Source organism: Anabrus simplex, chromosome X (genome assembly GCF_040414725.1).
Source record: "Anabrus simplex isolate iqAnaSimp1 chromosome X, ASM4041472v1, whole genome shotgun sequence".
In the NCBI taxonomy this organism is placed as follows: Eukaryota; Metazoa; Arthropoda; class Insecta; order Orthoptera; family Tettigoniidae; genus Anabrus; species Anabrus simplex.
In genome coordinates, this window is record NC_090279.1 from 108,312,903 (window position 1) to 108,338,011 (window position 25,109).

At 39.2% G+C, this 25,109-nt stretch overlaps 1 protein-coding gene across 1 annotated transcript in view; it reads right to left on the reverse strand.

The window, feature by feature from the left end:
- Positions 1-25,109, reverse strand: part of LOC136886519 (uncharacterized) — a 108,491-nt gene that overhangs the window by 53,611 nt on the left and 29,771 nt on the right. The gene's annotated exons all lie outside the window — the stretch shown is intronic.

Here is a 25,109-nt window from a genome sequence, read left to right on the forward strand (position 1 = left end):
TCTCCCTTCCCCTACATAACATGCTCCGCCCCTCTTCTAATACTCGTAGTCTGCTTTCTGCCTTTCCGGTAGACAGTTCCTCATCAGCTTCATTCTCGACAACATAGTGCTTAGGGTGAGTTTCCACTTAAATGAAAATAATGCCTATTAAACTTAGTTATTCTTACGCTAATACATAGTATATATATCTTTCTTCGTAGGTCCGTCTTGGATCGAGATATTTCTAGAACCTCAAAGACCTTGAATGTAATGGTCCAAGAAATTTTGGTTCACCAGTCCACTTCTATCAAGTCGATCTACATTTTATGAACATTAGCATAAATGACGGAATATTACAATACGAACATTGCTCAACGACATTACATTACGAAATAATAAATTTATTCAATCCAAAATCCACCTAAAATAGAGTGAACCTGCAATTGATTCTAAGAGGAACTGCTTTGCTCACTATATATCTTCACTGAAAAAGGGACCTCTACAATGGACAATTAATGTTTTAAAGTTTAAAATATCAGCCGAATTTATCATTTTATTCGACTTGTTATTAAATAACCAAACTATATTAACGCAAGTTATAGAATTACTACAGACTTATAATGTAACTTATCCCCATACCTAGTACAAATAGGTCACTCTTTTCCAATCTGACAGTAGGCGATTTCATTTTAATGCATGTCAATTTAGTACTATCGACCAAACAAATGCACTATTATCTTTAACACCTAGTAGTTATAAAAGTTTTTTAAAGATTGAAAATTGTTATCTGGATGCTCTTTTAACATTTTGTAATATTTAGAAAAACTGACAAAAAGCTTTAACTTTAGTCATATAATTGTATAAAGTCATAATATGTCGCATAAAATATGCTATTAGTTTTAATCTAAGGTTTTATGGTGTACACCAAAAATTTTCATAGTCATTATAAGAATATGTTCATTTATATATATATATATATATATATATATGTATGTTGTAAGGTATGTTAATATTGTACTTAGGCCTTGTCACTAAGTTTCCTATGGCTGATGATGGCATACAAATAATGCCGAAACCGGTCCCAATGTTTGAAAGGTAATAAATATGTGATGTGTTAATGTCGTCACATTGTTTTTGTATTGAAAAGGTGGACATAACTATCCTCAATTTATAGTGTAAATCTAGATTCAATACGGACCAAAATGAAGTTCTTAACTTAAAAAAAACTTGTACTACTTGTGTAAATCCTCCCTTCCAAATTAACTTATTTGCCAGTTATGTTCATGGGCTTCACTTGTAGCTCCATTCCATTCAACTCAGGCAAATTTAGATCATCCCCAATTATTACCATATCATTATTATTGTTTTTATGAGTATAATCTATTATTTTTCTCAAATATTTCCATGTCTCTTTCCTCTCTTCCAGGCCTGTATGTTCCTATAATTCCCACCTCCTTCATATTATCACAAACTAATTTTATCCCTAATATTTCATCCCTTTCATCAGTAAACCATTCATGCGAAAAATAAGTTTCCTTCACCAGAATAATCCCCCACCCTTTTTATCTCCTCGGTCTCTACAATAGACTATGTACCCTTCTGGAAATACTTCTCTATTACCCACCCCTCCTCTCAACCATGATTCCACTCCTATCAGCACATCAGTCTCATAAGATTCCATCAATGTACCGAATTTTAATTGTTTATTTACTACACTTTGACAGTTTACCAAGAGCAATCTCAGACCCCCTTCCTCCCTAAAACTTGACTGTTGCAGTTGGGTAACTTGAAATTCCTTACTATCCTGAGTTTCATTTTCTAGTTGACTGAGCCAGCTTGAAGTACAGTTGGTTCTTTCTACTAGTTTTCCTGGTCAGTATTATAACTCAAGGGAGTTGCCTGTTTTACAGTACATATCTTAAGATTAATAAAATCTAGAACAATATTTGCTATCTTTCGTTTACCTGAATTGTTTAGATGGAGGCCATGTTTTGTATAACAGTATCTCTCAAAACTGCTGCATTCAATAACCTGAGTATTCCGAAAATGTTTACAACTTTTAACAATATCTGTATTGACCTTGTCCACTTCAATGTTCACACACGAGTCTCTACTCAAATCATGCCTGTGGGGCACGTTCACTACAAAGACGTTGGTGTGGCTCAGCTTCCCTAGTGAATGTTTAAGTTGTGATCTTACATCTTGGCGTCGTTGTGAGCTACGTCGTTCGTCCCATCGATGATAAGCACTGCATCGCCGCTCCCGAAGTTCCTAGTTGCTTCTTCTACGTTTTCCAGGACACTGCTGATAGAAGCTCCTGGATATATTTCTCCGGTTGCTGCTATATTCTCGTCGTTAATCACTCCCGCAATTCCCCTTCCTTGGCTATCACCAAAAACAGCTACCTTCGCTGATTTAGGCCTAACTGGGTCTTGAATCTGAATTCTAAGCCTACATTTTAAACTCGGCAGGGCAACGGCAGCGGATCGCGATGATTTGGTTTCACGCGCGCGATCACTTTCTTCCAGAATTAAATTATTGAAGGCAGAAAATCTATTTCTGATGTTTATTTCCTGAAATTCAGTTGTAGATTTCTTCTTAGCCAGCCATCCACGAACTACTTGACACCACGTGCTCGAGTTTGTTACTGGTACCGGTACCGGTATATCACTCGAAGAATGGTCAGTCCCAAATTCTAGCGATCGCAGTCTTTAATTCTTGATTTTCAACTTTAAGAGCCTCGTTGTCCTTTTGTAGAACGTTTATAATTTCTAATGCACTTTTGCATTCCTCACCGATTGTTTTCGGTGCTTCATCGTCAACGCCGTCGCCAACTACAACATTCCGAACACACTGCTCACAAATCCAGTCAACATTTTCATTAGTTGTTACGTCTCTAGGGCAATTTCCGCACTTATAATGCCACCATCGATCACATGAATCACACAACATTTCATTTTTCACTAATCTTCGACATTTTCCGCACTTTTCCTCACATTTTACGGTTAATTTACTCGGAGGATAAAACACTACGTCGTCATTACCGGGCGCCATTTTGAAAAACTGAAATAAATTATGGCATCAAGATTTTACAACCAAAAAATACTAATCACGTTGTTCTACTTGTGGATAATCTTCCAGTACATCGTCTCATTCATCAAACGTGAGACTTATTCCCATCAAATGTACTCGTACAAGAATTATTTCCACGAAACTTCCTTTAATATTTGACTGAACAACACGTGAAGTTAACCTTTAACATCTGATGCCTTGAAAAATATTAACATTACAAGCTTTATTCATTGGTGTCTGATACTTTGACCTTATCTCAACTTAAATTTAAAATAAAATTTACGAAAGATTTAACTTCCAATAAGTCAGATCAACTCAAACAACGGTGCTGATAACCTGGTTCCAACATGATGAACACGTGGCCGGGTCGAAACCACATTTCAAAAAAATATCAAAAGTCACTGAAATTGCTACAACACACACACAACATTCACACAAAGACACACGAGAATTATTTACAACGAATTCTAAACTTTGAATTTTATATTTTGATTTTTACCCTAGGCACATGGAATATCACGATGATGGTATCGGTTAAAAAAGTCCATTTATGACTCTCAGAAATGTGATGAAATCTGATTGATCACTTAGTCAAAGATGATGAAAATTTCACACCGTTGGTCATAATAACGTCAGCGGTTGATGTCTGGAAGAATTGTCGTCTACAGATACACACATAGTACAGGTCAAACATTAGCAGTCGCATTCATGGCTCGTGAGTCACGACATCATTATTACTTAACTCGACGTTTATCAACCAACGCGTGCTCCACACTTGAAGAAATTACGTTTTACCACACACGTACCGTACTTTTCAAATAAAATTCAATAAATGAATTCAATATTCAATAAACACAGTAAACAATACGTCAGGATTCTGCCATATTCCAGGCTCATATTCATCCTAACTGAGCACACATTAACATCTTACAACAAGATCAAGCAATATTTCAACTCATGATCCTTACTCATTCATTTAACCCATGTGGAATTATTATTATTATTATTATTATTATTATTATTATTATTATTATTATTATTATTATTATCATTATCATTATTATTATTATTATTATTATTATTATTATTATTATTATTATTATTATTATATGTGCTAGATATTAAATTTACGTAAGCCAGAGTTCGACAATAAGCCAGATGACACTAACACGCGTTAAATCCAACAAGAAGAAAATATACATTGAAATCTGGCGTAACAAACATGCCGTAAATCTGTCCCACATGACTTCCACATTGAAAATATTTTCAAAAATAAATGATTATTTATCAATGAGGACAGTCATATTTAAATAACACTAGACTACCAAATGGGACATATGTAGTAATCATAGAAGACACGCGCACATCCTAGCTACTCTAAAAGAATCCAATAATCACTCACCCACAAAATGACAACACTACCATTCCCCATGTGAAAGAAGGATGAAAATATTAACTACTAGTGCAAATCTAGAAGAAATACTACCGCTAATGAATAAGTGAGCATTATTTCTACAAAGATGAACAGATAAAACTTTAGAAAAGGGTACTCAAATGTAAGATGAAACTGGATCTCTGCCGGTGATCTGGAATTACTGGATCACATGTTGTTGGTCATCTGCTTCTGTCGTTATCTCCCCATGTTAGATGTCGCCTACGTTTTAGTGCACGCAGCAGTGAAGTCCAATGCAGAAACACTGTAGTTATCCTCTTCAGATCGTTGAAACATCTTGACGAACTCCAACAACCACGTGGCGATCCTCTTCTTTCTTCTTGTACGGTGAAGGCTGAAACTGACACACATTTTTAGAAGATATTTCACACATAATTCCGTCGAGTTTTAGAGATGAATAACACGCACTTCAGCCTGCGAAAATCTGCCAGACTGGCTGACTAATGTACTATAAGAAGGTAGTTGATTTGTACTGCCATCGAGTAGAGATATTGCCGAGTCCAGTGACAGGAAAATCCCAGAAGAATGCACGTAAGAGAGCGTTTCTTCTGAAAACTTGGGTATTTAAGCATTTCTCAAGGTGGGTGTGTCTCCACATTGAGTCGTAATTGGCCGCCGTCTTACACCTGATAGGTCATCACAATTCTCGAAAGTACTCTCACTTGAAGATTCTGGCACGCGTAATTCACAACGCGGTGACCTTGGACGTTCCCAGTGGGTCATGTGACACAGCTGTCCAGTCGATACAAAATCAATACTTTGCTCTCGGCTGGTGAGAACCAGTTCCGTACATGCGAGCACGTCTCTATAACCCAGGACTGGAAATAAATCACCCGTACAAATGAAATAATAGTCTCTTGCCAAATTTGAAGGGGACATCATCTCCGTTGGTTGGAAATGATTTAGTTGGTAAATTAAATCATTAGCACGCAGAAATATAATGAGAGAATATGTCGTAGGACAGGTATCCTAATTATGATAAAACCTTCAATACTCGTATTTTGAAGTTTTATGATGAGCCGAAAGTATTATGTTATTATATTTATGTTTCGTGTCCATGGACGTATAACGTGCGGACGTACGGACACACAGACTTCCAATATGGCGTCAGGGAACAGCACCATTAGGTCTCTGATGTGAAACATGTATATTTTTTCTTTGTAGATTGTTTTTGTGACGAGTGATTGTTTTTCTTCATCTGACAGGATAAGTTCGTAGCGATAATAGAGTTGTTTTTTTAGAAATACGTAAAAGTGTTCTCGTGTGATATTTTTATTGCGTAAAATAGAAAATCGCATATAGAGAACGACAAATTGGCGACCGTGACAGGACTTTCGAAGTTTAATGATGAAGATTGATCAAATGACCGTCGTGATTTTACGAAAGGCGCTGATATCCCGAGGGTTACCGACGGCTGGGAGTAAGTCGGAACTACAAGAGAGACTACGCCAGGATCTGATAGAAAATGAAGAAGACCCAGGTAGCTTCGATTTTGAAGTCGTTTCGGAGAAGGAAGCCAACGACCGGATGCTTACACAACTAACTACTTTGATCGGGACACAATCTGAAAAACTCGAAGGGAAAATCGAGACTCAGGCTCAAGAGATAAAAGGCCGAATCGATTCCTTGGTAAGAGATCTGAAAGAAGATATTACAAAAATTAATGTTAAAATCAACAACGTAGAATTAGATGTAAACAAAGTAGTAAATGAAATGCATACCTTGGAAAACAAAGTCGAAGAAAAGATTGGCGAAATCGAGCGGGAATCCAACCAGTTTAAAACCGAAGTAGGCCAGAAACTTACGAAGTTTGAATCTGAGGTTAAGAGAAAAATTTCAACCCTGGAAGAAAACTTTTCCGTAGGCAATGGTCAACCTAACAGAGGTAAGGACCTTTCCCTTGGGATACCGGTCGATCCCAGGGTAATCAGAGATAGCCTACCAGAATTTCATGGGAGATTGGAAGAGTGTCCTAAAGTATTCTTAAAGACATCAGAATCTCTACTAGGTAGGACGAATATACCTACGGAGATATACTTACAGCTTGTCAGTCAACAACTAAAAGCATCAGCAGGGACTTGGTGGCAGAATATAAAAGGGCTCAGCCTCGACTGGGAGGAATTTAAGAAGGAATTCGTCCAGAGATTTGACTCAGAGTTTGTTCAAGCGTCGGTCCAAAAGAAGTTCCTTACTGAAACACAACCCAGTGGGATGAGAGCAGGAGCTTTCATAATTCAAAAACTCCAACTGTTTAAACGAGTCCATGAAAAAGAAAATATTGACACGAGCGTTCCTTATATAATCGAGCTGCTACATGACAAGGTACGATCACTTGTTAAAGTGGCACAACCAAGAACTTTTGAAGAGCTCCGTCACATCGTAGCAAACCTGGACGAGGAAACCAGTTACCATTCCTCGAGAACGAAAATCTCAACAGCGGAGACACCCAAGAAATGTTACCGTTGCGGGCAGATCGGACATTTTAAGGGACAATGTCCGGAAAACCGTCCGAGCTGGGGGAAGGAGGGTTCCGGAATGAAGCAGCCCCAGATACATGACACCTGGCTGGAAGGTAAATATATTGGTCAAATTTGTAGTGATGAGCCTAGTTCACCCCACCCGGCTATTAATTTGACGATTGATGATAAGCCGGTAATCGCTATCCTTGACACTCAAGCTTCACACTCGTTTGTGAGCATGAATGTGGCTAAATTTTTAGAACCTATGCGTCCTGATAAGGTGGAAACAGTCAGAGGGGCAGTTCGTCACACACATTATCAGATTGATGGTTGTACTTTCCTTCGAGCCAAATGCTCCCCTGAAGTCATAGACATACCAGTAAAGGTTATCAAGGATTTGATACCTGACATAATCTTAGGACATGACTTCTTAACTAAATATGGGGTAGTGATAGATTACACAGCTAATGAAATATTCCTTGGTAATAGGAAAAGATGTAGACTGGCATGGGTTGAAAATAAAGCTCTCGAGTCACAAACAGTAGAACCCAAGGTATGGGCGGAACTGAAAACAGGACCGTTGAAGGTGGAGGAGAAGGAATATCTTGAGAAATTACTGAATAAGTTCCCGGAGGTCATCACTGATAAAATCGGGTTTACTACAACGGTAAAACATAAAATAACATGCAAGGATAATACACCAGTCAAACAAAGGCCCTACCCACTGAACCCAGATAAGCGAAAATTTGTAATAAGGAAGGTCAAGGAAATGGAGAACCAAGGTTTAATTGAGCCTTCGGTATCAAGATGGGCTTCTCCGATAGTATTACCTAAGAAAAAAAGTGGGGATTACCGACTGTGTGTAGATTTACGTCAAGTTAATAACAAGACTATATCAGATGCTTACCCCATGCCGGATCTACGCCACCTGATAAAGCAAGTTAGTGGGGCAAAAGTCTTCAGTACCCTCGATTTGAACTCTGGCTACTGGCAAGTCGAAGTCGAAGAAGAATCTCGACCGATGACTGCTTTTTCTACCCCAAGAGGACTTTATCAATTCAGAGTCATACCATTTGGTCTTAAGAATGCTCCGGCCACCTTTATGCGTCTGATGGACGAAGTCTTATCAGGATACACAGGGGAATTCTGTCAGGTCTATTTGGATGACATCCTCGTATATAGCAAGACATTTTCGGACCATTTGGAACACCTAGCTAGAATATTAGAAAGACTGAAGATCCACGGACTTACTTGCCAAGTCAAGAAGTGTCAATTCGCATCAAACTCGGTTGAGTACTTAGGTCATGTAGTGACGGACAGGGGATTAGAGAGACAAATTGAGAAGAATAGGGCCATTCAAGAACAAGAAAGACCTCGAACGAAACGCCAAGTACGTCAATTTTTAGGCCTCTGCGGATGGTACAGTAGTTTTGTACCGCACTTTGAGACGAAAGCTGCTCCGTTAACCGACCTCCTCAACAAGAACATACTATTTAAATGGACTCAGAGGGAAGAAACAGCCTTCCAGGAGATAAAAAGAGCTATTTGTGATGCTCCAAATCTAGCCTATCTGGATACAAACCGGGAAGTCTGCTTACAGACGGATGCGAGTGACGTCGGTCTTGGGGCTGTACTGTTTCACGAGAAAGAAGGAGGAAGCAAGGATATAATTGAGTATGCCAGTAGGAAACGTTCTGCTTCCGAAAGAAACTATTGTACAGCCGAGAAGGAAGCATTAGCAGTGGTGTGGGCTGTCGGGAAGTTTAGAGGTTACCTAGAGGGAAGGAAGTTCAGGCTATTTACGGATAACTCTTCACTTCAGTAGTTGAACCAAGTATCTGGATCGAAGTCCAAACTCATGCGATGGGCCTTGATCCTTGCCGACTTTGACTTCGAGATTTGTCACGTGCCTGGGGTGACCAATCAAGCGGCGGATAGCCTATCAAGAAATCCTGAGGACGGCAGGTATCAGCGACGAATTTATTAGAGAGAGAGATCCCTCTGCCAACTAAGAGGCCTCAAACCGATCATGTGCTTCTTGCTATCCATCGAAGGAATAATGAGATCGATTTGGAATTAATAAGGAAATGGCAAACTGAGGACATGTCCTGTAACCGAATGAAATCCTGGATCAGCAAACGCAGCACTAATCGTCAATCTGTCCCAGTCCAGTTTAAGATGTGCTATAAGAACTTCCGACTCGAAGACGGCATACTCAAATACATTTCACATCTGCCTGGATCTTCCCCGGTCATCGTCATCCCGAAGTCGCAAACCACGAGGATTCTGAATAAATATCATGATGATCCAGAAGCAGGGCATCCTGGTCAAGAGGAAACATATTCTTCGATTCGGCGACGTTTCTTCTGGATACACATGCGTCAAGAAATTAAGAGCTACGTCCAAGCATGTGTTATCTGTGCTCGCACTAAGGCGAACAATCAGAAGGCGAGTACCAGCATGAGAGGACGACGACCCCATCAACCTTGGGAGGTACTCGCTATTGACCTTATGGGACCCTACCCTAGGACATCTCATGGTGACTGACCTATTCACCAGATGGGTGGAAGCATTCGCCATTCCCGAAGCTACATCGGGACGTATCATACACCTCTTAAGGACAGAAGTCTTCAGTCGTTATGGATATCCTCGGTGTATACTCACAGACAATGGTAGTCAATTCACTTCGAGGCAGTGGTTGCAAACTTTGTTAGAATGGGGAATCGAACACTGGACGACACCAATCTACCACCCACAAGCGAATCCAACCGAACGGAGAAATCAGGAGCTGAAGAAGATGTTCCGAATTCACTTGGTTGACAAAGAACATACCAAGTGGGACCAACAGCTACATGAGTCCCTTTTGGCCATCAGACAGCGGATTAATCGCGTCACAGGTTTCTCGCCCGCAGAACTTTTTCTTGGACGTCCAATTAAGAGAACCGGTGACTGGGACTTCATACATAGACGAGAGGAGGAACCGGAGGGTCTTGATACATGGTATGTACATAACCAGCAGCGAATACAACAGGCACATAGCCAAGCCGAACAGCGTTCCAGGAGAGAAGCCGAGAACAACGATACACCGGAAGAAACGGAGCTCAGACCGGGAACACTAGTTCTTCGTCGAAACCATCCCCTCAGCAACAAGCCTCAAAAGTTCCACGCTGGGATGGCCCCAAAATGGCTCGGACCTTTTGAGGTGGAGAAAAAGTTGGGAAATGGTGTGTATCTTCTGAAAACTATGCCGCCGACGAAGGTGCATACGTCAGAATTTAAGGTATTGCCTCAAACCCTAACAGAAGGCGGAGGGACCGGCGAGTGGGAACTCTCTAAAGGACCCCAGAAGGACACGAACTCCAGAGAGGATCAACATGTGTCGGTACCGACCTTGGAGGATGAGAGAACTGAAGACATGGAGATCGGAATCTCTAGGTATAATTTAAGACCTAGAAACAGAAAGGTCCGGAATCAGTATTGAAGGTTTTAGGGGGGATAATTGTCGTAGGACAGGTATCCTAATTATGATAAAACCTTCAATACTCGTATTTTGAAGTTTTATGATGAGCCGAAAGTATTATGTTATTATATTTATGTTTCGTGTCCATGGACGTATAACGTGCGGACGTACGGACACACAGACTTCCAATATGGCGTCAGGGAACAGCACCATTAGGTCTCTGATGTGAAACATGTATATTTTTTTCTTTGTAGATTGTTTTTGTGACGAGTGATTGTTTTTCTTCATCTGACAGGATAAGTTCGTAGCGATAATAGAGTTGTTTTTTTAGAAATACGTAAAAGTGTTCTCGTGTGATATTTTTATTGCGTAAAATAGAAAATCGCATATAGAGAACGACAAATATACCCTGAAAATTTGCATTTTGCAGTCGTGAAGTCATTCTGTTTTCTGTTGTATCTGGTGAGCCATCTCAGCACGTATCCTCTTATTGTCAACTTCAAGAGCAGCACCTAACAAGCGAAGTTGTCCCAATACGGTGGTCTGCAGATCCTGACATTCCCTGCATATCTCCTCCGGCATATTCACCTGCGTTGATACATGATGGTGTGCTGGGTCCTCATTTTTATCCCATGATGAATCTTCTTCTGTGATAACGTTAATCTGATCAGTTGTTGCCTGCTTAGGAAAATAGTAACTCCTTAAATTAGTGGCATTGTGGATGCCTTCATAAGTCCTGTCTAAGCTCTGAATTCTGTATGCGTTGTTCCCAAAGAATTTAATGATTTTATACGGTCCAACGAAGAGTAGTATAAGTTTTGACATAGAATAAATTTAGCATTTGATACTTTTAAATGTGTCATCCAAAAATCTAGAATTATGACCATCTCTTAATTATTCCAATAGGTGGTTTTCTTTATAGCTCCTTTCCTGTAATCAACACTACTATTGTTTTCCATTCTTTCGGTCTGCACCTCCTGGTGTTTAAGACTAATCTTTTCGATGATATCAGGATTGGTTTCTCGTTCCAGTATAGCGCGCCTCCATTTATCTTTTTCTTGCGCGGATTTTTGTAGTTTCTGAAGATACTTCTCCCTTACTTCGTGTCGCCAGTCTCTCTTTCTTCCCTCTGTTTGGCGAGTATCTGTTTCTCTCCTCCATCCTCCTCGATCATTGTCGTAGGGTCTCCGTCTATTATTTCTGTTGGAATAATCCCAACTTCCTCTGTTTTTGAATCTCGATCTGGGAGAACGATTCCGCGGTGACTGTCCTTCCGGAGCTCTGTTCCAGTCTCTCCCTTGGTTATTCGGAGCTCTCTCATCCGACCTCGTCCCCATAGCCCGAAAAACTTGTTGTTCTGGACTGATGTTACGCCTAGGTTGTTCCTTCGATGTCATATCCAGCTGTCTGAGGATAGCGTCAGCTTGGATTGCTGACTGAACATTAGAGGCAATGATAATCCTCTGGATGTCAGCTGGTAATTGTTTCACTATCACTTTGACGAGTTCGTGTTCCGATGGAGGTGTATACATCTGTCAATACTGTAAACACGATCCACTTGCTCAACTACCTTATAACTTAATGTGTACATCATGAATACTGAGGATACAGCCCACTACCAAGTTACATATTATCTACAGAGGAACAACGATTTACACTAATTCTGTTGTTTATTTACGCCATGCTCAAGGCATTACACAGTGGCAAAGACTTTTTAAACCATTTGTTAATATTTTTCCACTCCTATTTTATCGTCTGACCATCAAGTATCTAACTCGTAAATTTCTAAAAATGATTCTTAAGCTCCATCATATGGTATATTTCTCCCATTTTATGTTATTTTATTAGTAATGGTTTATATTTTGTATTGTAAGATATATATCTTTGTTCATTTAACCTATTGTGGCTGATGATGATGTCCAAAGACATCGAAACCGGTCCCTAATAAAAATGTTGTAATTCTGTATTAACAACATCATTTGTATTGATATAAGGTGGGTCACTTATACTCTCCTTTATTGTGTGTTAATCTGCTTTCAATACGGACCAAATATTAAGTTTTTAATATTACCATATTTCTTGGCATAGAGTTCAGTCTTTAAATTATTCTGAACATCTGAGTTCCCATATTTTTCGACGAAGGCCCGCTTAAATCCCTCGAAGTCGTCAAATGCATATCTGAGTGCCGCGAACCATGTAAGAACGGAGTTTTCCAGGTATCGTTCCGTGACACGCAACTGGCGCTCTGGCGGAATTTGTGCGTCCCTGAAATAGTCTTGGAGCTCATTAATAAAACTTTTAGGAGTAAGTCCCTTCACATTATTAAATTTCTTTGGTTGGTCTTCGTGCTGTCTAATGATATTTAAGACCTGCGTCTGACCCGTGCTGTTTATTTGATTCCATCCGCTGTTTTCATGGTTCAGAAATGGGTTGGTGTTATTAACACGGTGACAGCATTTCGTCTAACATCTTCTTTAGGAGTAGAAGGTGTGATTTCCCCAGACATTTGTTTCTCTAGCTGGCCTTGCTTCTCAAGCAGGGTAGACGTAACGAGATTATTACTTTCAACCTGAAGTTTCGGCATTTTGATTTCCTGAGCAAGGTCTTGAATTTCTCCCTTGAGTTCCTGTCTACAAGCTTCGGAATCAGCTCTGACTTTCTCTATCTCCTGAGTAAGCGTGGTTTTTACGACCTTGAGATCTTCCTGGGTTCTTTCTATTGATTCATAAAAATATTCCAATCGCTCAGAAGTAGTGACTTGAGACACCTTAATCTCGGCTATGACTCCCTTTTCTACTTGCTTGATAGTCTTATAAATACCAGTAAATTTGTTGCTCAGAAGTAGTGACTTGAGACACCTTAATCTCGGCTATGACTCCCTTTTCTACTTGCTTGATAGTCTTATAAATACCAGTAAATTTGTTGCCCCAGGGTGATTTAGTAGCCGCGAGGTCTGCCGTATTATCGCCAATTTTCCCTTCCATATTCTGAAAGTTTTTCTCAACCTCAAACTTATATTTATGCAGCCCTTGCAAAATGCCTGCCTGCACATTTACCAGTCTCGAAACTCGTTCGACATGGATTTGGTAACACCTTCTTGAATCTCGCCTTTAAGGTTTGAAAACTTTTGTTTGACAGAAACTAGTTCACTCTGAACTGAGGCAAGTTTCCCATTAAATAATTTCACATCCGTGTGAAGTTTTTCTATATTCTCATCAGTCCGAGTCTGAACTTCCTCTAAAGCACTTTTGAGGTCCTTTTTCAGCTTAGCCTGATTATAGTTTAATTCCTGCCTTAAACTGGCCTGATTTTCACTAAGTGTCTTGGCCATGTCCTGTTTTAACTTGGCCTGAGTTTCATTAAGTTTCTGCCTTAAACTGTCTCTTAATTCCTGCTTTATTTTGCTTTTCATTAAGTTTTCCTTCTAAGCTAGTTTGAGTTTCACTAAGTTCCTGTTTTAAACCAGCTTTGGTTTCAATAAGTTCCTGTTTTAAACTAACTTGATTTTTGCTCAGTTTTCCCTCAAAGCTGGCCTGTAGGTTGGCCATCGCCTCATGGCTTCAGCGTTCCATGTCCGACACGGCTGCTCTGGTGTCATGAAAGAGGCGACTGGAGAGGGAATGGTGCTCTGTTGTCTTCAGTGACGAGAGTAGGTTCTGTCTGTATGCAAGTGATGGACGTACACATGTAAGGCATAGACCTGGTGAAAGGCCTGTCGCAGAGAGCATTCGCCCATGACACCCAGGTCCCACCTCAGTTACAATTCGTGGTCACAGTTGGTATTTCTGCAGGGTAATGTATCCAGTGCCCATTACAATGCACAGATTGTTGTCCCCATGCTACTGCCATTTCTTCGACAGGAAGGTGATGTGCTTTTTAGCAGGAAGTGCACATCTACATACAGCTGTTGCGACAACGTGCTGTACAACAACTGCCCTGGCCAGCAAGATCATGGGATCTCTCGCCAGTTGAACACACATGGGACATGATAAAACAGGAACTTGGGTGTTCTCCAGAGCCGGCAAGAACCGTTGCCAAATCGTGTCAATAGGTGGAAGATGCCTAGGACAATCTATCGCAAGATGCCATTCGACACCTTAATGATCATGAATACATACCTGAATTGCCGCGAGAGTGGGGTACACTTTGCATTGATGCGACTGTTTGGGCTCCCTTTACTGTGACGTGTGTTTCATTTGGTCTGAATTTGTAATCGTATACTCCTGCAATGATGAACTATCTGTCACATTGCTTGTGAATAAAATTACCTTGTCCTTAAGGATGTTTCATTTTTTCCAGCAGTTTATTTCGAGGCAAGGTGATAAAGTTGGATCTCTTTGGATACCAAACAATTCTTCCAGTGTGTCTAACTTGCATGTTAATAAATCAGATTTCACTGTAAGCACATCAATTAAACAAATTCTTTCCAACAAAGTTCCTTCTGTTTTAAGTTCATATCCTGTTCACAAACAGAGAAGTGTCAAACACAGGAAGGATCCAGCTGCCAGGAATGTAGTAATGCTTTCAACATTTAGTAGAATTTCCGATTCAGATAACGATGAACATGCCATATCTTCCAGCAAATAACTGTTCTATGCCAGCTACAAATAAGAAAAGAGTACAAGTCTTGTTCCTATGTCAAGGAAAGGCTATGATTAGCTCTGTTAAATCTAAATATATATTAAATATATATTAATGAGAAAATTAAATACCAGATCACAAATGGCAGTCTTTAGATTGAGAAGTAGAATATAGGTAAAGAAATCAGAAAAAAATGTTTTAAGGTACCCTATACTTCAACACAAATTGATCAGAACTGAAAAGAATGGTAAAAAATGTTCATTTAGGAGCATTTTTCCTATGAGAACAAATTGAATTTTATGGGGAGAAAAAAAAATACGGCGAAATGCTGCTGAAACTTTTGTGTCCTTTGGCATGGGTAGCATGTACCAGTACAGATTTCTGAGAACCTTGCACTGCCTAACTGTAGGTACAAGATCAGAAAATGCTGAAAAATTACATAAGATTTTCTAATGGAGAACTGGGCATAACACCGCTCATCAAACAGTGGCTTCAGTATGAATATGACATCAGGTGTGCAGAGGGAAAGGTAGGATCGCTGATAGTTGATGAGATGTTAATTGAACCCAAAGTTATTTTTTAAACACAATTTCAGCCAGTTTATCAGATACTCTCACGCAGAATTAGAGAAAGCGGGAGATGTGAAAAACTCGCTAATGCTTCTTATTCAGGGGCTGTCAACACCATTCCACTTTCCTGTAGCATTTTATTTCATCCGTCAGTGAAAGATTTCTCAGCTGTGTACTCTGAGTTTAAAGGGGCAGGTTTTCAAGTGCTAAGAATTTTGACTGATAATTCTTCAGTTAATGTAAACATGATGAAGGAACTGTGTGGTAGGACAATGCTGCCTGAAATTGCAGATCCTAATGACGAAACTGTTTGACTCCAGCCAGTTATGTTCGTTCATGTTTGCTCCAGAAAAGACTTCTGTCACTATAAGAAACAGATTTCTAGTAGCTATATAAAACAGTTGTTTGGTCTGCAGAAAGGGAATACTGTGAATTTGTTTGAGTTTTAACCCAAAAGGTTAGACAATGAAGAAATGAACATACAGAGAGTGAAACATTTATTTTCAATTAGCATTACTGCTGCTTTGAAGATGTTGCCCCAGAGAAGGTGTCAAATTGGAAGGTGCTTGAAGTGATATGAAAATGGCATGACATATATGATGTCTGCAACATCAAGCAGTCTTATGTGTCTAAAAGTATGTTCATGGAATCAGATGAAAGATTGAATTGGTTAATTGAAACTTTGGTGCTGTAGCCTATGTAGAACTTATTCAAAAAGTGGATTAAAAAGTAAATAGAATCAGCCAGGAGACATACGAAGCTCAGTTATTATGACAGTCAACTGTGAAGTGTATAAAATATTTGTTTTACTACATATTCTTCTTCTTCTTTTCTTCATGGGGCCTCTAAATGTTAGTTCCTAATTAGCGTCGACCTCTAAGATCTTTTGCTACCATGTTTTTCCTTCATTCCCAGCTAGATACACCTGCTCCCTTCACAAAGCTGCAGGTTGTTTTTATTTGGTCTTCTTGGATTTTTTCTCTCTTCACCTGGTAGTCCTAGAGTGGAGAGTCTGATTCTACCCAGTGAAAAGTATGTGTTCAGCTGATTCCTCTGCTTCATTGCATTTCCTATATATGTTGTCTCTTATTACTCCAATTCTATGTAGGTGTTTTTTCTGATGGCAGTGTCCTGTCAACAATGCTACTACCCATCTTATATTTTCTCTGCTGAGTTTCAACAGTTCTTTAGTATGCTTCTTGTTTGGTCCTTTTATCAGTTCCTTTGTCCGACTCATTGGCTGAATGGTCAGCATACTGGCCTTGGGTTCAGAGGGTCCCGGGTTCGATTCCCGGTCGGATCGGGGATTTTAACCATTGGTGAATTCCAATGGCCCGGGGGCTGGGTGTTTGTGCTGTCCCCAACATCCCTGCAATTCACACACCACACATAACACTATCCTCCACCACAATAACACGCAGCTACCTACACATGGCAGATGCAAAATCGGGAGGTTGTGGGTTCGGATCCCACTGGTGTCCGGCTGGCCATTTTTGTTCTGTACTTAACATCTCTTCAACACGTACTACATGTATGTAACACGACCTAATACGTTGAAAGTCTGTTTCGATTACAATGTGGTCGTGAAAATTCAATATTCATTGACATCTCTAATGATCTTGGGTAATATTTCACAATTTCATCTGTCGATGCCTTTGATGTTGAGGTGGAAGATATGGAGAGCTCCTCCTAGGAATCAAGCCATTGAGCAGAACTCATGCGGCTATCAGGAGAGCCTTTGAATATGTGTGTTTGTGTATCGCTTCACCTAGAATGTCGAGAGGTTCAGATAACCAATGCTACAGAGTGCCTTTTGAACTAGAGGATAGCCCTTCCTTGACTATTCTTTACCACTGCTCTGAAGGCATGTATAGCTTCTCCTTTAGTTCCTCTTGTGGTCCCATCGCGTGTATCCTGTTGTATGTCTCACGAATGTCATGTGAGCATAAGTGATTTGGGATTCATCTGCTTTCCTGACATCAGGCTTTCTGTACAGGCAAACTGGACTATAAATGTGTAATCTTGTGTTTCTCTGGACTATAGACAATTTCATGACTAAACTGATAGTAGCCATGGTTTTATTCAATTTTGCAATGCTGTTACTGATATCCGTATTGCTGTCCAACGATAGGGAGTAACTGAGGTGGTCGAAGGAGATCATTCTTTCTACTAGCTTATGATGTAGTAGAATTTTACAGTGAACTGGTTTTTTACTTTTGAAACTGAGTGTTTTCTTTTCTGTTGATATTTTCATGTCATATTCAACCGTCATTGCATTAAGATGGTGTACTGAGCATTGTAAATCATCCTCTGAATGTAATTAGGAAAAGTAGGGTGGGTAGTCCACAACCTTGTCATGCACCTCTGTTGATTGGTTTCCATTTTGGTGTTGTGGGGTCAACTCATTCTGTAGTTAAATTGTTTGTGTATAATTTCAATATTGTATTATTTTTAAAGATTTTGTTCTGTTTACTCTCTCAAATAGGTAGTCAACAAATGTTACGTTGATGTTGGCTAACAGGAAGGAATCTCTAATCTCAATAGGAAACTTCAGATGGTAACAAATATTGTGGTGTTAGGAGTGCCGGTAGATGAAAAGGAGGCAAAGGAGAAGAAATTGTAGAAGTGTTGTTAAATAATGAAGAACAAACCGACATCCCATTGCCCAGTCGAATGGCAACTGAGATGCGAAGGGCTGTAACTCTGGAGAGGAGGGGCAGAGTTATGTAAAGCGGTGAAGGCGGAGCCTTCATCTGTTGGGGGCGGGATCATGTGTTGTTGGGCGTGCATTTACATAAAAATTGAATAAAAATTTCATAGAGTAAATTTAACTTTTCATTCAGATTATATTCTGGATTAAAATATTGCTCAGTATGAATAAGTATGATTTCTAATATGTTAAGCAAAGGGCTGTTTTGCACAAAACAAAGTATCTTTACATCTTGATGAAGATATATTTATGGTTGAAATTTTTCATGTGTATGTTCGTAGCTTTTATACAAAACATTTATTAGAGATTCTGTCCCATTAGCTGACATTCAGTCATTCAAAACTCCAAGAAATATTACTCAAGACAAGTGGACCACTAGTGCAAACATAAAGAATTTTAACAGTTGTAACCTTTTAAGATCATGAGTTCATTTAATACAAGGACTATACATTATAGATGTAGACCATACATCCCTTAATTTTAAGTGTTTTTAATCATTATTATGTGTAAGTGATTTCTACTGAAGATGACCCCAAAGGGTTGAAACATGTATAGAAGTAAATTTTAAGTGTAGAACACTTGATGTATTGAACATGAGGATAACTTGAAGCAAACTTAGCTGTTAATACAGAAATCATGAGATTCCTATCTTGTGGTGCGAAATTTAGATTATTTTAATGGCTTAATGCACCTATACAATTAGGCCACACAAATGTTCTATCTGTGAGGTTCTCATGTCTGCCACGGATCTTTAATAACAATATTATTTGCTTTACGCCGCACTAACTACTTTTAAGGTTTTCGGAGACACCGAGGTGCTGGAATTTAGTCCCACGGGAATTTTTATGTGGCGGTAAATCTATTGATATGAGGTCAACGTATTTGAGGACTTTCAAATACCAAGGGAGTGAGCCAGGATAGAACCTGCCAGTTAGAGTCAAAAGGCCAGTGCCTGAACCATCTGAGCCACTCAGCCCGGCACCCTACTGAGCTTTAATGGGGGCAATGTATATTTGAGGGTACTGGCATGAGATGTAACAGACAGGGTGAACAACACAAACATTCTCATTAGCAAAACAGCAGCAATTGTATCCTCTTCCGTCTTAATAATTAAAGTGCTTAGTCTTATATCCTCCTAACATGATTCACTCGGTAATGATTACATGTATGAAATCTGGTTCATTCTTTTTTTTGGTTATTCCTCTGCATGGATACGACAACAGCTGACATACAGACTTCACATCCCTGGACCCTTCTTTATGCCGATGATGTGGTACTTGCACAGAAACCCGTCCTGAACTCCAGCATCAGGTTCAAACGTGGAAGGACAGACTGGCTGAAAATGGATTGCACCTCAATATCCAGAAGACAGAAATACCTGGAATGTGGCCCCCAAACCAGAGGTACCATAAGTATCAGTGAAGAAGACCTGCAGAAGACCATGCAATTTAAGTACTAGGGATTCGTCGTCACCTGAAACTGTGACACCACTCCTGATACTCGGATGAGGGTAAATGCAGCTTGGCTCAAGTGGAGACAGGTCACTGGAGTCCTCTGTGATAAAAAGATGCTTCAATATCTAAAGGCAAAAGTTTATAAGAATGTGGTACGGCCAGCAGTGATCTATGGGACTGAATGTCGCCCCATGATGAAACAACAGGAGCAAATGTTGACAACCATGGAGATGAAGATGATTTGATGGTCCATGGGGCTGACCCGATGTGACCACATAAGGAACACGGACGTCCGGCAAAGGTTTGGTGTCCCTCATAGACAAAGTGAGGGAAGCCCGTCTCCGCTGGTACGGCCACATCATGAGAAAACAGGACGACTCAGTTGCCAAAACAGCGCTCCACATCAACCCAGAGGGAACAAGACCACGAGGAAGACTGGCAAAGAGATGGACTGACAACATCAGGGCAGACATGCACAGTGTTGGCTTAACACCAGAAGATGTCAACGACAGACAGAAATGGAGGAGATGTAGCAAAGCAGCAGACCCTTCAAGTCGGGATTAATGCTAAGAAAGAGAGAGAGTAAGACAGAACAATTTGACCAATATGCTTAGCTTACTTTCAAGACATCTTTTGAGATGAATATAATATCAAGGACTGTTGACAGGTCATAGATTGTACCGGAAGGTACACCTCAACACCGCTCATTCAAAAGAAGTGCCTTAATGAACTCAACAAACATGAAACTGCTATTGCATGAAGTTGGGACATTAATCAAAAGATGTCACTAATGAATAATTGAGAAGTTCATCACTTCTAAGTTTCCTAAACTGATTGGATTTATTTTTGTTTTGCTGTACATCAAGAAATTTGGACATTTCTCCATAGATGCCATTACAAAAATGAAGGTGCAAGGTAAAAGAAGTTGTTATTGAAAGAAATGTTGTGTTTTCTCAAGTAAATTAACGTTCATTTATCTTTTGTTTATATACTTCTTTCTCATTCCGCCAGTTTTGAATCTGGCCAATAAGAATTTTCTATAATTATTGTTTAGCCTATCACAGGCTTCTTGTTGCTTTTTGGGTGTATTTTTTGAATTTACCAATAAAATTGAGAGGGTGTGTCCAGATTAGTCCAGAATCCTCTCGAACAATCCCCTCGGGTAAATAAGCTAAGGCTTTTCTACCTTGTCTCATTGACCGTCGTCTTTCTGAGTGTGTGTTAAGACAGGACGTGGGGCGCTTCATTCTTCAGCAGGCAGAACAACAGCCAGGTAATGGCCACCATTATTCTATCTTTCTAGCTGTCTCCGCAAACTTATCCGAGGGGAAGGTTCGAATTTTTAACTATGTAACAAGCCTTTTCTAAGATGTAAATTTTTGTTCAGCTAATGTAAAATTTCATAAAGTCTTTAACTGTAAATTGGGGATAGAGGGTGTGTTACCCTCTCGAGTTCCCCTTCAACTTGGTTTGACATGGGATTTTATTCTCCATTATCTAGGAGTGAAAGTATACGCATCCATTCATTTTGAGTTCAGGCCATTAATTTAACCTGTTATTCTTTTTCCACAAAGGCCCAGAAGGTTGGGTACTAGATACCCCTGTGTATTAACTTGTTAATTGTAAGTTGCACCTATAGAGGCCAGAGATTGTAAGGTTTTGTAATGTGCCTTAATGTCGGAGAGCATGTAGGCTCTTATCTGAAATTCCTGTAATATTAAGGGGTACCTCTGGAAGGCTGTAAAGTTGTTGGAGCAAAGTGCTCTTAAATTGGAATATTCCGGTTCTTGTCTAAACATTGAGATTTTGTAAAATTTTGTCAACTTGATCTGGTTTCTCAGAATTTGTAAACTAGGGGCTTGAAGCCCAAAATTGTTAAATTCCCTTTCTGGATTTCTCTATTTTACTATCTAAAGTTGTCATTGTTATTTCAATACGTGAAAGATAGTTAAGTTTTTTTTTTAAAGAAACATAACCTTTATTTAAAGTTTTAATTCAACTTTTGATATTGTAGTTAGACCCATTCAACACCAGCACCTTTTTTCACCTCTTTCTGCTCCACGGATAACCCCGGAACAGAGATGACATTTAATTCCCACTTGGTGCTGCCTAGTTACAAAAACACTGAAGGTGCAGTTAAAATACACACATTGTTCTGACTGCATTACAGATAATATAAGAGTACCAAGAAGAAAGTCATTTATGAAATGAGTTTTCACATTCACTTTGTATCAGCACATTTAAAATTAAGACCACTTTCACTCGTGAAAGTTAACAATGTTTTCACACAATTTCAAGCTGCTTTAATGCATCCTGCCAGTCATAAGAGTTAAGAAGGGGATGAGGGACTCTCAACTTGAGAGTCTTACATTGCTTCCACTTGTAAATTAACTGAAAGGAAGAGTTAGGAAAAGAAGTGAAGAATTTGACATATTGTAAATTTCAAGACAGAGAATTCTCTGCTCTTAATCCAATCTCCCCTGGTCAATGCTTGTTCTCCTTCGACCCGACAGTACTGTGTGTGGAGGCCTTCCCTTTCTTATGCCGACGTCTGCATTCTTTGAAGTGTTGACCATCTTCCATTTTCCTTCTGATTTGTATTAATAGACAATGGTTGCCCTGTTGTACTTACCCTTGGAACAATAATCACGACCATGCACTTCTTACATACATCATAAGAATATGGCTCCTCTGAGTGAATTGGAACACCTTTATGCATTTTAAACATTCCTCTACAAAACATTAAGTGAATATGGAGGAATAAATGATGACATTTTACAACAGGATGCCAAAAGCTACATCGAGATTTGAAGATTGTGCTGCATAAAAAGCACTTCCCTGACTGGGACTTCAGTAAGAAATACACAAATATCAGTAAAGAGGAGTCTACCATTAGTGTGTATGATGAAGTGGCCAGAATGTCCTTTAATGGTTATGAAGTTTTCACCACATTCATCACAATTATGAAGTGTCATGCCCAAATGGGTATGCATGTACCTGGAACTGTCGCAGACATTATCTACGACTACTATGAGTTGCCAAGTGACGAATAACAGTTTTACGAGAATGAAATGTCCGATGACATTTATAACAATTATAAAGCCTCCTTTTCAAATGGGTACGAACGTTATGATCGCACATAGACTTCCTGCTTCTGAAGGCCCGTGAACAACTGTCACATGAAAATGATTTTGTTTTGCTGTGTATTTTGCAATGATCGGTAAGAACTTGACGGCTTTTAAATGCCAGGCCACAGTCATTACAAACATATGGCCTCTCATTGGTATGGGTAGTCGTATGCTTATCCAAGCTATATTTTCTCGAGAAAGACTTTGAACATATCCTGCAGGTGTATAACTTAATATTCATGTGAATTGGTAAGTGACGAATGACGTGAATACGGTACTTGAATCCGCGACTACATTCATTACAGTTATACAGTCTTTCGTCGGAGTGAGTAACCATATGGTCCTTCAGGCTCCTTTTCATCTGGAAAGATTTTCCACAGACACAACAACAAAAAGGCAGACAGCTTTTAGAAGAGTATCTTTGATCATTACTATCACTACGTGAGCAAGGAATTCCAAATTCATCACAACAGCATGCATTCAGTCCTTTACGACAAGATCCTTTGTGTACTTGCAAGCCTTTGTGGGAACCGAACGATCTATCACACTTATTACATGCATATCTGAACTGCCCCGCACACTCCTTCTTCATGGAAGGCGACAGACACTCTGCAATTACACCCTCACTGGCACTGGATGGCGATTGTCCATTTTTGCAAGGAATATAGTCTATCGAGGGAGAATTCGGCTTTCCTGCCTTACTCTGCTGGGATGAAAGATCTTGCTCTTCCATTGTTATACAACTTGAACTGGAAAATAACACAATTAAAATCTCTAAGGATATATAATATAGGCAAACAACTGGTACTTTAAGAAAGGTGCTTATAATGAAGAAGATTCACAGGAAAAAAAAAAAAAAAAAAGTTTGTCTACTGAAGTGTATCAAAAGCAAATTGCTTACAATGTAATTGCAATTTTTTATTACACTATACATATGTTTCTCATCAGAAGGAATGCAATGCACTTCTCTCTTCTAATCAAAATAATCATCAACATCAATTTGAGGGTTTAGAAAGTTCTCACCATAGATAACAAAATCTAGTTGATCCAATATAAAATTGTAACACATTTCCTCGAAATCCATTTCTCCTATTAATACAGCACCTTCCATCTCATATGACCAGTCATGATGCTGCAGCACTGATGGGCCCTCAACCACCAAGTGACCGTTGTTCAACTCGGAGGCCTACAGTTTACGAGGTGACACACAGTCAGCGCAATGAACACTCCTGGCTGTCATTCTGGGCTTTCTTACCCAAAGCCGTATGTCACCGTCACATGCAGTAGATTTCGAACTTTATTCACATAGCCTGAACAGACCCTGAACCAGTCCTCAAAATCAGGCAAAAACCTGACCTAGCCAAATGTCAAACACAGGGTCTCAGGGAAGTGAGGCAGGCTCACACCACAGGGTTAATGGCTTCAGCCAGTTTAATAACATTAATAAACAGAGAGAAGTACTTAATTCCTAATAAGCCTCTAATTTTGGTCATAATACAGTACCTGCTTTGGTACCAACTGAAATGAGGAGGTTCAGCTTAATGTAGCAGTAACTGACACATCAGGCAAGGTTGAATCTGTCACCATTAATACTGGAGAGAATGAGCCGTGACTGAACAACCTTTGCATTTGGAAGTTCTACAGAATAGCACCATTAGAATTTGTTAGCAGCACCAGATTTACATACCAAATAAAGTTGTGTATAACTAGGATACTACATCTGGAATTAGAGATTAAATTCAATGCTGCTGTTTATACTTTAAAAACTATTAACAATAAAATTCACAACAATCTTACCATACAATATAATAGAAATATACATCAACATGACACAGGAAAAAATTGGAATATTTATACCATCAATCGGGTACAGTAACTAATGGAACAAAAAGTCTGAAGAATTATTTGTTTAAAATATACAACAAACTACCTCATGAAATAAAATATATTCCAACAATTCATTTAAGGAAATTATTGCTTCAGTCCTACCAGGCCTAAAACAATATATCTGTAATTACTAAATTGAAACATGTAAACATTATTTTTGTTATTACTTAAGCAGTAATTTAAAGTCTTTCTATTTTATTCTAGTTTTTGTTTATATTATTGTAGTTTCAATTTTATATTCCATTGTAACTAACTGATATCACACATCTTGAATATATTCAAATTTTTACATTTTGAATGTAATTCAGATCTCAAGTGTATACAGAAGTTTTGCTCATTGGGGCCTTTCTTGAATGA